Source organism: Schistocerca serialis, chromosome 11, assembly GCF_023864345.2.
Source record: "Schistocerca serialis cubense isolate TAMUIC-IGC-003099 chromosome 11, iqSchSeri2.2, whole genome shotgun sequence".
Taxonomy (NCBI): Eukaryota; Metazoa; Arthropoda; class Insecta; order Orthoptera; family Acrididae; genus Schistocerca; species Schistocerca serialis.
Genome location: NC_064648.1, coordinates 141959856 through 141972137, shown reverse-complemented (window position 1 = coordinate 141972137; position 12282 = coordinate 141959856). Strand labels below are relative to the sequence as shown.

The following is a 12282-nucleotide window of genomic DNA, read 5'->3' as shown; positions in this document are numbered from 1 at the left end:
ATACAGCGCCATCTACTGGTCAATCTTCACACAATTTTTCTTCTTCTGCCGTACGTTTTCCTCCTTTTCCGATAATATTCCGTTGCAAATTGACGTAATTGTGACCAGAGGTGTTATTTCTACAGCGTTTTGAAAGTTTAATTATAATCACTCTGTTAGTGTCAACAAATTCTGACTCTTAACAACAAATATGTCGTGAGAAAAGAAATGTACGGCATTACTTACTGAACGACCCTCGTACGGTTGAATAAATGGCCTCTAGCATAGAAACCGTACACTTCCGGGCATAATTAGACCTTTTCTGGTCTGTATCCTCTCTTCGGTCAACCCCTAGAGCTTGTACATGGTGCAGAAATCATCCTATATATTAGTGTAGATGAAGCACCAACGTATTGTTTTGTCAGCTCTTGGTTTCAGAACAACATTCGTTGTGTCGACACGAGTGCTTGAAGACCACTTGCAATGTATTGTTTGTGCCCGGCAGGGGCCGTACGCTCTGAAGGCCGTGGACTTTGGCGCCTGCGACGACGGGGAATACCCGGGGATGCTGGTGAACGTGCCGCTGATCTTGGACGAGGCTGCCAACGAGACGGCCTACACGGGGGGAGTTCACCGCCAGCTACGACTACCTGGCGGACGACTGCGAGGTGAGCGCTCGCCGGCAGCGTCGCTCAGCTCTGGAGCACACGCGTGTTGTCCGATGTAAGGGGCGATTAGGCTAAGCTCTGCACCTCACCTGCTTCCGAAGCCGTTCATGTCGTAATATCGTTTCCACTGGGTGAATTGTGAGGAAGCACTCACTAAGCGGCGCTTAGCGTATTTTCATTGCTAATTACTTACAGAGAAGGCAGTGGCAGCACCGCTTCCCCTCACATCATCGAAGTTAAGCGCTGTCGAGCTGGGCTAGCACTTGGATGGGTGACCATCCGGTCTACCGAACGCTGTTGGCAAGCGGAGTCCACACAGCCCTTTCGAGGCCAATTGAAGGGATACTTGAATGAGAAGTAGCGGTTCGGGTCTCTTTAATCTGGAGAGCTGCGTGCTGACCACATGGTCCTACATATCCGCATACAGTGAGTCCTGTTGGCCGAGGATGACACGGCGACCGGTCTGTACCGTTGGGGCTTTATGACCAGTTCGGGCAGAGTTTAGTTTAATTACAGAGAAATAGATATCGACATTTTTTTTCCTTTTCTTTTTAATGCAACTGTAGCAATTTATCGAGGTAGAATCACAGTTGCACGAGGGCGTTGCACTATTTTCGGAGTAGTTACAACACCTGTCTGGTTTGATCTTGAAGTGGTTTGCCGTCGTAACGCGGAACTCGTAATTTCTTAGCCAAATAAGAAATACGTCACGTCTGATAAAGAGGAAACAAAGTTTATAGAAAGACGTACACCATGAGCTGCATTAGAACTATTTTATTTGCCAAAATCGGTTTTTCGGGTTAATAACACATCACCAGTGGCATTTGATACACAGGAACAAACGATTGTATGTACATCTATTTCTACAAAATGACAACTGTACATATATAGCAGTAATATAAGTCTACTTACATTATGCTCTTACATAGCAATGACACATTTGTCATTTAATATGACAGGATCTGAAATATTTCCCATAACATACACTGAAGCGCCAAAGAAACTGATATAGGCTTCCGTATTCAAATGCAGAGATATGTAAAAAGGCAGAATAGGCGCTGCGGTCGGCAACGCCTGTATAAGACAACAAGTGTCTGGCGCAGTTACCAGGTCGGTTACTGTTGCTTTGGCAGGATATCAAGATTTAAGTGAGTTTGAAGGTCGCGTTATGGTTGGGGCATGAGCGATGGTACACAGCATCTCCGAGGTAGCGATGAAGTGGGGATTTTCCCGGATGACCATTTCACGAGTGTACCGTGAATATCAGGAATCCGGTAAAACATCAAATCTCCGACATCGGTGCGGCCGGAAAAAGATCCTGCAAGAACGGTACCAACGCCGACTGAAGAGAATCGTTCAACGTGACAGAAGTGCTACCCTTCCGTATCTTGCTGCAGATTTTAATACTGGCCCATCAACAAGTGTCAGCATGCGAACCATTCAACGAAACGTCATCGATATGGGCTTACGGAGCCGAAGACCCACTCGTGTACCCTTGATCACCACACGACACAAACCTTTACGCCTCGCCTGGCCCGTCAACACCGACAGTGGATCTTCCCTGGCAGCACGATGACAATGATACGGTCACCAAAAGAAGAGCCATGGAACTTTATAAGATAATCCCGAACCGCTACTCAAGTTTAACTCGGCGAGAACACGGACAGCGTCTGACGCAAGAATGCCGTCGCGAGCAACTCCGTTCCCAGCTGTAACGGAATTTTCGGCCCACAGCAGGTTTCGTGGCAATTTATAAACAACGCGTCATTTTAGTTGACCGTTTATCTCATAGCGAAGAGCTATAGAGCGGTGAACGAGAAAGAAATGCGATTACGATGATGAAGTTTAATCGGAAGACCGTAATATTTCTTATCATGTTTTCTATGGGTTAAGGGAGACAACACTATGGTCTTTCAGTGAATTACCCTAGGCAATGAAAGTAAAAAGATTTACCCAGAGTTGGGAAATCGCTTCATCGCCTCACTAGTAAAGGCGACCTCATTTCATGGCAGATGTGGTTTGGAAACTGAGTTTCAGCTGTGGGCAGCCCGCATCTCGTGGTCGTGCGATAGCGTTCTCGCTTCCCACGCCCGGGTTCCCGGGTTCGATTCCCGGCGGAGTCAGGCATTTTCTCTGCCTCATGATGGCTGGGTGTTGTGTGCTGTCCTTAGGTTAGTTAGGTTTAAGTAGTTCTAAGTTCTAGGGGACTGATGACCATAGATGTTAAGTCCCATAGTGCTCAGAGCCATTTGAACCATTTCTCAGCTGTGGGCAAAAGTTTGCTACCGAAACCAACTAGAGACGCTCCTTACTTCCCAAATAAAGCATCGCATACGGCGAGAACTGAATAACAGGCACAGAAGTGAAAGAGAGGAACTCATATATAATGATTTCATCCTTCTTTCCTTTCTGGTCTCAATATACACCTGCGGCACAACCTGAGCAAAACGCGTGTGACGTTGTGGTCCACGTGTAGGAACGGTCAAGCATAGTCTGTCGGAACAAAGAGGTGCTATCAGTTTCTGAACACCAGAAGACAAAACAGCTTCATTTGTCACCAGTCCTGATTAGACTGAAAGCTGCTACATGTAGCCTCTGGAACCGTACGTGGGTAAACTCCAAAGCAGTTTCGATATTTACGTCGAAGCGTCGGTCGGAACGAAAGAAAAGTAGTATGCGTCATTCACAGAAATATTCAGAGTACGTTACAGTGCTACAACGATGAAAAATAATATTACGACAATGTCAAACCTTATTTTCATAAAATAAAGAATAACTGACTATATTAAAAATGTAATTATAATTTTATTATTTTAATTTTTGTGCTCAGTGAATCAAAGAGTTTCTAATGCACGGAATAAACTAGCATTGTTTGTACTACGAAACTATATATGATTCTTAAGTGAGAACTGATTCCATGTAAGACATTTTGTCTGGGCGGAGTTTGTTCTCGTACTCGTCGGTAGAGAAAGAAAAGTTTCTTAATCGAAGTATGTAATGTGAATGTATAAAGGCTATAAAAAGGAGAGAGAGAGAGAGAGAGATAATCCTTACGGACAGTGGCCGTATTGTATAAGAAAAGGTAAATACAAGTTATTCAAAACAAATATCTCTAAAGCGTATCGTAGTGTGATTTAAAAAGACTGAAAATTGCGGTGTTTAATCTAAACCTGTCCTGAATAACAGCGAAGAACATTTATGTCATCATATATTTTCTTCGTTTGACCACGGTTGTCATTCGCATGTTACTTTTTGTTACGCGACGTGTTAGGAATATTTTCATTATACGCGCAAAAGTGCACACAGCTTTGATCGAACCTGCATCTTTCGGAAACGATAACTCTTAATCAGTACAATTACGCGAATACCGTCTGAATCGCAACCGTGATCACAAAAGTGTTTCCTGGACCTGATTTTTATAAATGTGTAGACTTGAAAGCGAACAATATTGCACCATCGCTGGCTCGCAACTATTGACAGAAAACAAAACAGGGACTGAACAACTTTAAAGTCCGTCAGCGTTACGAAATTTGAACGACGTAATTTAATTAATTAAATATTAACAGGAAGAGAATTATTAAATTTTAAAGATTAAATGGTAGCAAGAATTTAAAGCATTTTATCATCAGTACGTTTCTTTGCATTAGTAGTTGAGTATCAGATACCATCATATCTATGTAAAAGATAGTGCGTAAATAACATTGCCACCTCTTATAATTATTGTTCTAGCAATTCAACGTGAGACGCTTTCCTATGTAAAGTCAGTGTATTGGAGACATATTAAACATTTTATTAGTACACACTAGTTTTAGCTTAGCAACTGTGCTTGCCGTAATTGGGACACGGTTTTTAAAGATTATCAACATACACAATGCGTGCCATTTTGTAGTGCGGTTTCCTGGTATGGACTTTCCGGACACGTCGGAGAGCGGACACCACACTTCGTACGAGCACCTAGTAATGTTAAATTTCTTCTCTATTCTCATTAGGGCAACTTTCATGCTGATTTGATACGTGGATGGAATGTGTAAGAAATCACAGCACTACTTCGCAGAGGAGGAAGCAAACCACAGCGAAAACTCTTTGGCAACAAAGGCTGTGCGATTCGATTGTCGACGCAGAAAATAAAGCGATGGAAATTTGTGCGTTTGGAACATGTAATCCCCGTTTTCCTAAAGATCGATTGGATGTACGCCATTTATATGTTTAGATAACATATTAAAGCAGTAGCAGAACAAACAGTACACCATTTAAACGCTAAAACTTAATAATAGGACAAATCTTTCGCAATACTAAACGCATCGTCTTAGTGAGAAGACTGTAAGGCCGAGCTCTGTCGAAGGCAGGGGCTGCACGTGTGACGCTGCAGAGTCGGCCGAGATAAACAGGGCTAGTGTGTCCGTGTTGTGACGTCACGGTTGTGTACCACGTAACGAGGCCTGCCGCGATGGGTACAGAATGTGCGTACACTTTCCAAAGTAGGTGTCTACATCTGCGTATTGTGCGTTTCCCGGGCTGCGTGGGCGGCAGTGAATTACCAGCACTGCTTACTATGCAAGTGTTTGCAGACCGGCACAAACGCACGTGAAACAAAAGTCGTTACAGTCTGCCCAGTGACGGCGCACTGAGTAATGGTTGGACACTCTTCTTTCAAAAGGGCGAATTTTAACCCAACTGGCTCCACAAGCTACGCACCAAACCTGCTTCAGAATCCTTCCATGGGTTGAAAGCAGGGACGCATGTCGGTCGTCAGGTGTAAAACTCTACGAATGGCGAAGATTTTGAGACGACGGGATGTTGATCTCTAACTCACAAGGGGAGGCCGCCAATTGTGAAATTCAGATTCGATTCATACTGCGCATAATAAAAGCTCATGGCCAGAGGTGTAATGTGGCAAAGCACCAAGATGCACTTCTCAGCCGTTGTTGAGAAAATCGACAGTTAAAAGAAACCGTTGCTGTGAAATACTCTCTACGATTAATAGTTTTCTGCAGCGTCGTGGCGCAGCGGTAGGCGCTCGGGTTCGTAATCCGAAGATCGCCGGTTCGAATCTCGCGCCATGCAATTTTTTTTATTATTAGTTTTTTGTAATTGGCTCCGAGCACTATGGGACTCAACTGCTGAGGTCATTAGTCCCCTAGAACTTAGAACTAGTTAAACCTAACTAACCTAAGGACATCACAAACATCCATGCCCGAGGCAGGATTCGAACCTGCGACCGTAGCGGTCTTGCGGTTCCAGACTGCAGCGCCTTTAACCGCACGGCCACTTCGGCCGGCTAGTTTTTTGTAATTCAAATATATATATATATATATATATATATATATATATATATACTCACTTATCTCGAATGGACCCAGAAAGGTTTCTGACGTCGTTTCTTCCATACTTCTTTCATTCGTTCTCCATGTTTTCTTTTTCTTTCTTCTGTCCATTTTGTTCCTGGTCTCTTTAGTGCTTCCTTCTCCGACAATACAATCCACTTTTCCACCTTATTTCTAAAAGTTTTTCTATCTTTGACATCTTTAAGTTCAATATTTGCTTTTTGTAAATCTAATTTTACTTGGCTAATCCATGGTGTTGTTGATTTGACTTTTTCTATGTAAGTGAGAATTCTGTTGGTGAGTCGTGTGGGGGGAAGTCTAGTGACATGTCCATAAGATTTTAATCTTCGCCTTCTTATGTCTGCTGCCAGGTTTGATATAGTTTCTGTGGTTCTTCTTGATTGTATCCGGTATCCTTCTTCTGTTAATTTTGGACCTAAAATCTTTCTCATAATTTTGCGTTCTTCTTTTAGTATTTTTTCTAAATCACATTTTGTGTGGAGTGTGAGCGTTTCACTAGCATATAGTGCTGCTAGCTTAATTACTGCGCAGTAGTGTCAGATTTTTGTGTTCGAGGAGATGCATTTTTTATTGTATATTTCATGTGTCATACCATATGCTCTCTTCATTTTCTGTTGTCTGATCTTCTGTGCAACTTTCTCTCCTCCGGTTGGCTCCAAAATTTCACCTAGGTATTTAAAATGTTTTACTCTATTTATTTTTCCATATTTTGTGTTCAAACTGTGTATATGGAATTTCGTACAGAAAAATTCTGTCTTTTGAAACGAAATTTGTAAACCTACTTTATCCGCGCATTCCTTAAGGAGCTCTATTTGTTTGGTGGCGATTTCTTCATCATCTGCAAGTATGGCCAAGTCGTCCGCGAATGCTAAACAAGATATCTCCACGTTGTCTTTGGTTCTACCAAGATGGATTGGTTTCCAGTAGGATTGATTTTTTAATTCTTTTTCCCATTCCTTAATGACTTTATCCAGGACTATATTAAACAGAAGTGGAGATAGCCCGTCACCTTGACGTACTCCAGTTTTAATGAGAAAAGGTTCAGAGATTTCTCCCCTGAATTTAACTTTAGATACAGTGTCTGTCAGTGATTCTTTGATAAGCCTTAGTGTTTTGGAGTCAAGTCCAAGTTCCTCTAAAATGTTAAACAAAGATTGCCGGTCAATTGAGTCATAGGCTTTCTTAAAATCTACAAATGTACAAATTATGGGGGCATTTCCAATTGCTTTGTGTTTTAATATTGTCTTTAAATTAAATATTTGTTCTATGCATGAGCGACCGGGGCGGAAGCCTGCTTGATAATCACCATTTGGCGTTCCAGCTGCTCTTGTGTTCTTTTCAGCAGGCATGTTGAGAGAATTTTGTAGGTGACTTGTAAAAGTGAGATTCCCCTGTAGTTATTGACATTTGTTCTGTCTCCTTTTTTATGTAACGGGTGAATAAGAGCACATTTCCAATCCTCTGGCAATTTTTCTGTTTCCCATATTTTTGTTATTATTTTTGTGAGCTCTTGCAACGTCTTTGGTCCTAGGTTTTTTAATAGCTCCGCAACAATGCCATCTTCGCCAGATGTTCTATTATTTTTTAAGTTTTTAATATGACATTTGATTTCTTCCTGTGTTGGTGGTAATGAATCCGGTTGAGCGTTGGCACTGATTTCTTTGGGAAACCTTAAACTAGGTTCTGGGCAATTTAGTAGGTTAGAAAAATATTGAGCCAATACTTGACAGTTTTCCTGGTTTGTTAGGGCTAATTTACCATCTGGTTTTCTGAAACATAAATTTTGAGGGATATATCCTCGTATTTTATCTGCGAAAGTTCTGTAGAAGTCTCTTGTATTATAGTTTTGGAAATTTTCTTCTATGGCATCCAGTTGTGCCTTTGTGTACTTGCCTAATAGATTTTGAAACCTGTTTTCTAACCTCGTTAAATAAATGTAGACTTTCTTGTGATTTTTTACTGTTATATTCTTGAAATGCCTTTTTTCTCCTTTCCAATGCATTTTCACAGTCTGAATCCCACCAAGGGTGTTTGAATATCTTTTTCAAGGGAATAGTTTCCTTAGCTATTCGCGTGATTTTAGAATGAAATTCTTCCCATGTGTTTGCCTTTTCCTTCTCCCATTCTTCTTTTACTTTAGATTCTTTAATCTTCTTGGTGTCATATTTCTGTATTTCTGTTTTCTTCTGATGACTTCTTCGTGCTGTAAACTTTATTTTAATTCTAGTTAGGTAATGGTCTGAATCAATGTTTGCTCCTCTGCGTACTTGGACGTCGTAAATTTCTTTTTGTACTGGGTATGAAATCGCCACATGATCTATTTGAAACTCGCCAATTTGTTGTATAGGAGATCTCCATGTCTTTTGTTTTCTTGGACATTTTCTTAGAGATGTTGACATTATCTTCAGGTTATTCTGCTTACATAGTTCGACGAGCCTTGTACCATTTTTATTGGTAAATTTATGTGCAGGATATTTGCCTACGGTTTTTTGGTGGATTTTCTCTCTACCAATTTGGGCATTAAAATCGCCGAGTAGAACTTTTGTGTCATCTTTTGGAATCTTGGCCATTATATTCTCCAAATTTTCCCAGAACTTTTCTGTTTCTATGGGGTTTTTCTTGTTGTCTCCGTTTGTGGGAGCATGAACATTAACCATTGTGTATGTTTTGTTGGCACATTGTAAGCGCATCGTCATTATCCTATTATTTAAGGGAGTAACTTCCTTGATGGAGCTAAGCACGCTCTTGTGTATGATAAACGCCGTCCCGAGATGGGGGGCTCCTCTTCCGATTCGTTTATCCGTCTTGCTCTTAAAGATGCGATAGTTGCCATAATCTGATGTTTCTTCATCTGTAAAACGTGTCTCCTGTAAAGCTAGTATTACTATCTTTTGCTTTTCAAGTTCTGTTGCAAGGTTTAGAAGTTTTCCTGGTTGGATTAATGTATTTATGTTAAAGGTTCCAATGTATGTAGGTGTTTTAAGTGGAAGTTTGCCAGAGAGCTCCGACTTTCTCTGATGTAATCGTGTAAGTCCAGGTTCCCCAGAATCCGAATTCCTGGTTGCCATCTGTTGATGGGTGGATTGGTTACCACCTGGGGTAATGTTGTTATTACTTGCGCGAGTCATACTTGCTTGTAATCAAGTTGGTCCAGTGTTTCCACTGGGTGTTTAGAACCAGGGATTGTTAGTTCCTGGCGCATTATGACCAGCCGCACATTGTGTGAACAGACGCTGACCAGGATGCCGATGGTTCCCACTTCAGACGCGTCCTGGATTTGGGTGTTGACAGTGCTTATTGTAATGGCGGCACTTACTCGCCATGACACAGCAACGTCTTCGGGTTCTGTGGTTTTTGAATGAGTGTGACCCTTGCCAAAAGTCACCCTCCCACACCCTCGTGATGCTATTAATGAATTGCTTATGCATGTTGGTGAAGGCGGATCGCTCTCCAATTGTACCGCCTCCATTTTTCCGCTTTTTTAACAGGGTGTACCAAAGCTCCCCCGTCCGCACTGATTTTCGACGATGTTATAAGTTGCGCTAGGGACCGCATCTACCTTCTTTCGAAGTTAGCAGGCAACTACGCTGTTATGCGGCGGCTCGTTTCGGCCCAATCAACATCTGTCCCTCAAGTGTAACGAGCGAGTAACGGAGTTTATATTTCATACCTGCCACAGTGAATTTGTGTTCGTGGGGTCTCTATTCTAATTCGAACGTTTGACTTACGCTATACGTATTCGTTTCGGAATATCGTATCTACGACTTCCGTTATCTATACGTGGTTAACATTATGAAGACAGTGAATAAAATTTTTGAAATACAACTTTGTTTGCGGAAAACATAATGATGTTCGAAGTCGCCAGTTTTTCCACGACAAACGACTTTCAATGTTTAAATATATATAGATATATATATTTGAATTAAAAAAACCAAATACTAAAAAAAAAAAAAAAAAAGTGCATGGTGTGAGATTCAATCCGGCGACTTTCGGATTACAAATCCGAGCGATTACCGCTGCGCCACGACGCTGTAGAAAACTAGTAATCGTAGAGAGTACTTCAAGGTAACGGTTTCTATTAACTGTCGATTTTCTCGACAACGGCTGAGAAGTGCATCTTGGTGCTTTGCCACATTACACCTCTGGCCATGAGCTTTTATTATGCGCAGTATGAATCGAATCTGAATTTCACAATTGGCGGCCTCCCCTTGTCAGTATACGGGCGTCCTCCATCAGTAACTTATTCGGTTCTTCACGCTTCATCTCTCGATACTGTGTCGGTATCTGTACTGGAGGATGCAGGGACCATAGCCTCGTATTCTGTGTAAATTCGGACACCACGGATGTTAGTTCTTAAAGCATAATGACACACATCACACGTACTCCTGAGGAAACGGCCAGAAAACTGTTTGCTTCCCGCCAGGCCGATATTTGCTCTTCTGTAGAAGCGGCAGCTAAATGAGCCACAGTCCAACAAGAACAGGAATTCTGTCGTTCGTGAAAATAAAGACATGTCAGGACAGTGTGTGAAACGTTTGCTGTCGTCCCACCTGACGAAAGGCAACAAGAATAGATACCGGATTAGCACTGCGAGTCTTGGGGAAATTAGCTTAACGGAATTGCTAGACGCGTGACGCTAATACGACACGGAGATCCGTCGTTGAAATGAGTGCTTAATACTGCAACTGTCTTATCCACCTGGTTTCGAACCTCGACACGGCAAGGATAGATGCATTTGCCGTCTACATGTGTGTGTCTATGGTCTAAGGTATGAAACGCTGTGTGTGTCCAAAGTTTCACGTGCGCCGTTCAACGCAAACAGGCGCCGTAAAATAAAATAAAGCTTTGGTGGCGTTCGTTCTCGCGTTAGGCGCTGCCCAGACACGACAGAATAATAGCGCTGACGCAAGATTTTATTTTTTATTTTTATCAACTTTCCAGTAAATTACTTTCTCCTCTTCACATGTGCAGTGTGTTAGTGCCGATGATAGATCTTTTTCCTTATCCGTTACCAGATACGAATGCAGTCTGTAGAAACAGCTGCACACATTGCCACGAAGTAAGACAGGTTCTCACACTGCGATTATATTCCGCCTCGATGCGAAACAGACGACGCTGTCAACTTGTTTATTAAACCTTCACAATCGATGGGTGGTGACAACAAATCTGCTAATCCTATGTGCTTGTTTAAGGTTTCGCCTCGGGTCGAGAGGAATTTTTCTAGCCATCATACGTCTTCAAAGCCGTGGGGTGTAAATAAGTTCCATCCCTTACCGCTACGCATATTCTGCACCACGTGTGTCATTAAAGTGAGCATAATATAAGTAGCACAAGCGTTAACTGGCTTGGATGGAAAGGTTCTGAAGGTATTTTTTGACAACTTCTATAGGTGTTTTCAAGAAGATTTTCTCACAGAATGGTCTCCCTCTTAGGATACCATCAGCTGGACGCAGCTGAGACACAAGTCCGTCCATGTAGGTGCGGTGTGCGAAAGAGCACACTTCGAATGCATTACAATGTTACAACTGCCAGCGACTAGGGATGCGATTCACGTGTCGGAATGGACACGCATCTCGCAACTGGACGGCTACGCCAGGCTCTGCTGCTCGTAAATATTAAAAATTAAGCCGCTGTGCCAATTAGGGATTCACTCTCGATCAGATGATGCATATACATTTTTCTCCCGTTTTCGTTTGTTTCAGAAAACCGCCATTACTCAATTTTGAAATCGTTCCGCATGGTAGCAGCAACAATCAGTCGCTGAGGCAGCGACAAAGCTTTGTCGGTTGCAGGACGCGGAAGACTAACGGAAAAAGAAATTCATCTTACACATTACTGCTCTCTACATTTGTGATTAACGTTTAAATATGCACATAATCGGTACAGTGTAATTACGCGGATCTGATACTGGTTTCGTGATTTTATGTGTCGCGTGCTAGCGTTCCAGTGACGTGGCAGAATATGGGTGGCAGTCACCCAGCGTTCGTAAAAATAGAAAAATTGAAGCTGTTCTGATTCAGCGAAGTTTGCCATCCGGCGTCGTCATACGGGGTGCATAGAAACAATCAGACCAAAAGTGTATCGTGGAAACGCAGCATGAAACACAAAAATTTGAGTATAGCAACTAGGCTTCGCGACTGAATATTTTCGGCGGCACCGGAACGTAATTAAAATCCCACACACGAGCGTCTTGGTTCTAAATGATTGGTAGTTTACAGAAAATGTATACGTAAACACAGGCTGTGTGAACTAACCAACCGCCACCATGAGAACAAGATAAATTTAAAGCG

General features: G+C 42.2%; 1 protein-coding gene across 1 annotated transcript in view; it reads left to right on the top strand.

Annotated features, from left to right (window-relative positions):
- Nucleotides 1-537: 537 nt before the first annotated feature.
- The window catches only part of LOC126426868 (uncharacterized), a 73614-nt gene continuing 61869 nt past the window's right edge, over nt 538-12282 (top strand). Inside the window, exon 1 of the mRNA XM_050088903.1 lies at nt 538-647. The gene's annotated coding sequence lies outside the window, so the exon portion shown is untranslated. The remainder of the gene's footprint in view (nt 648-12282) is intronic.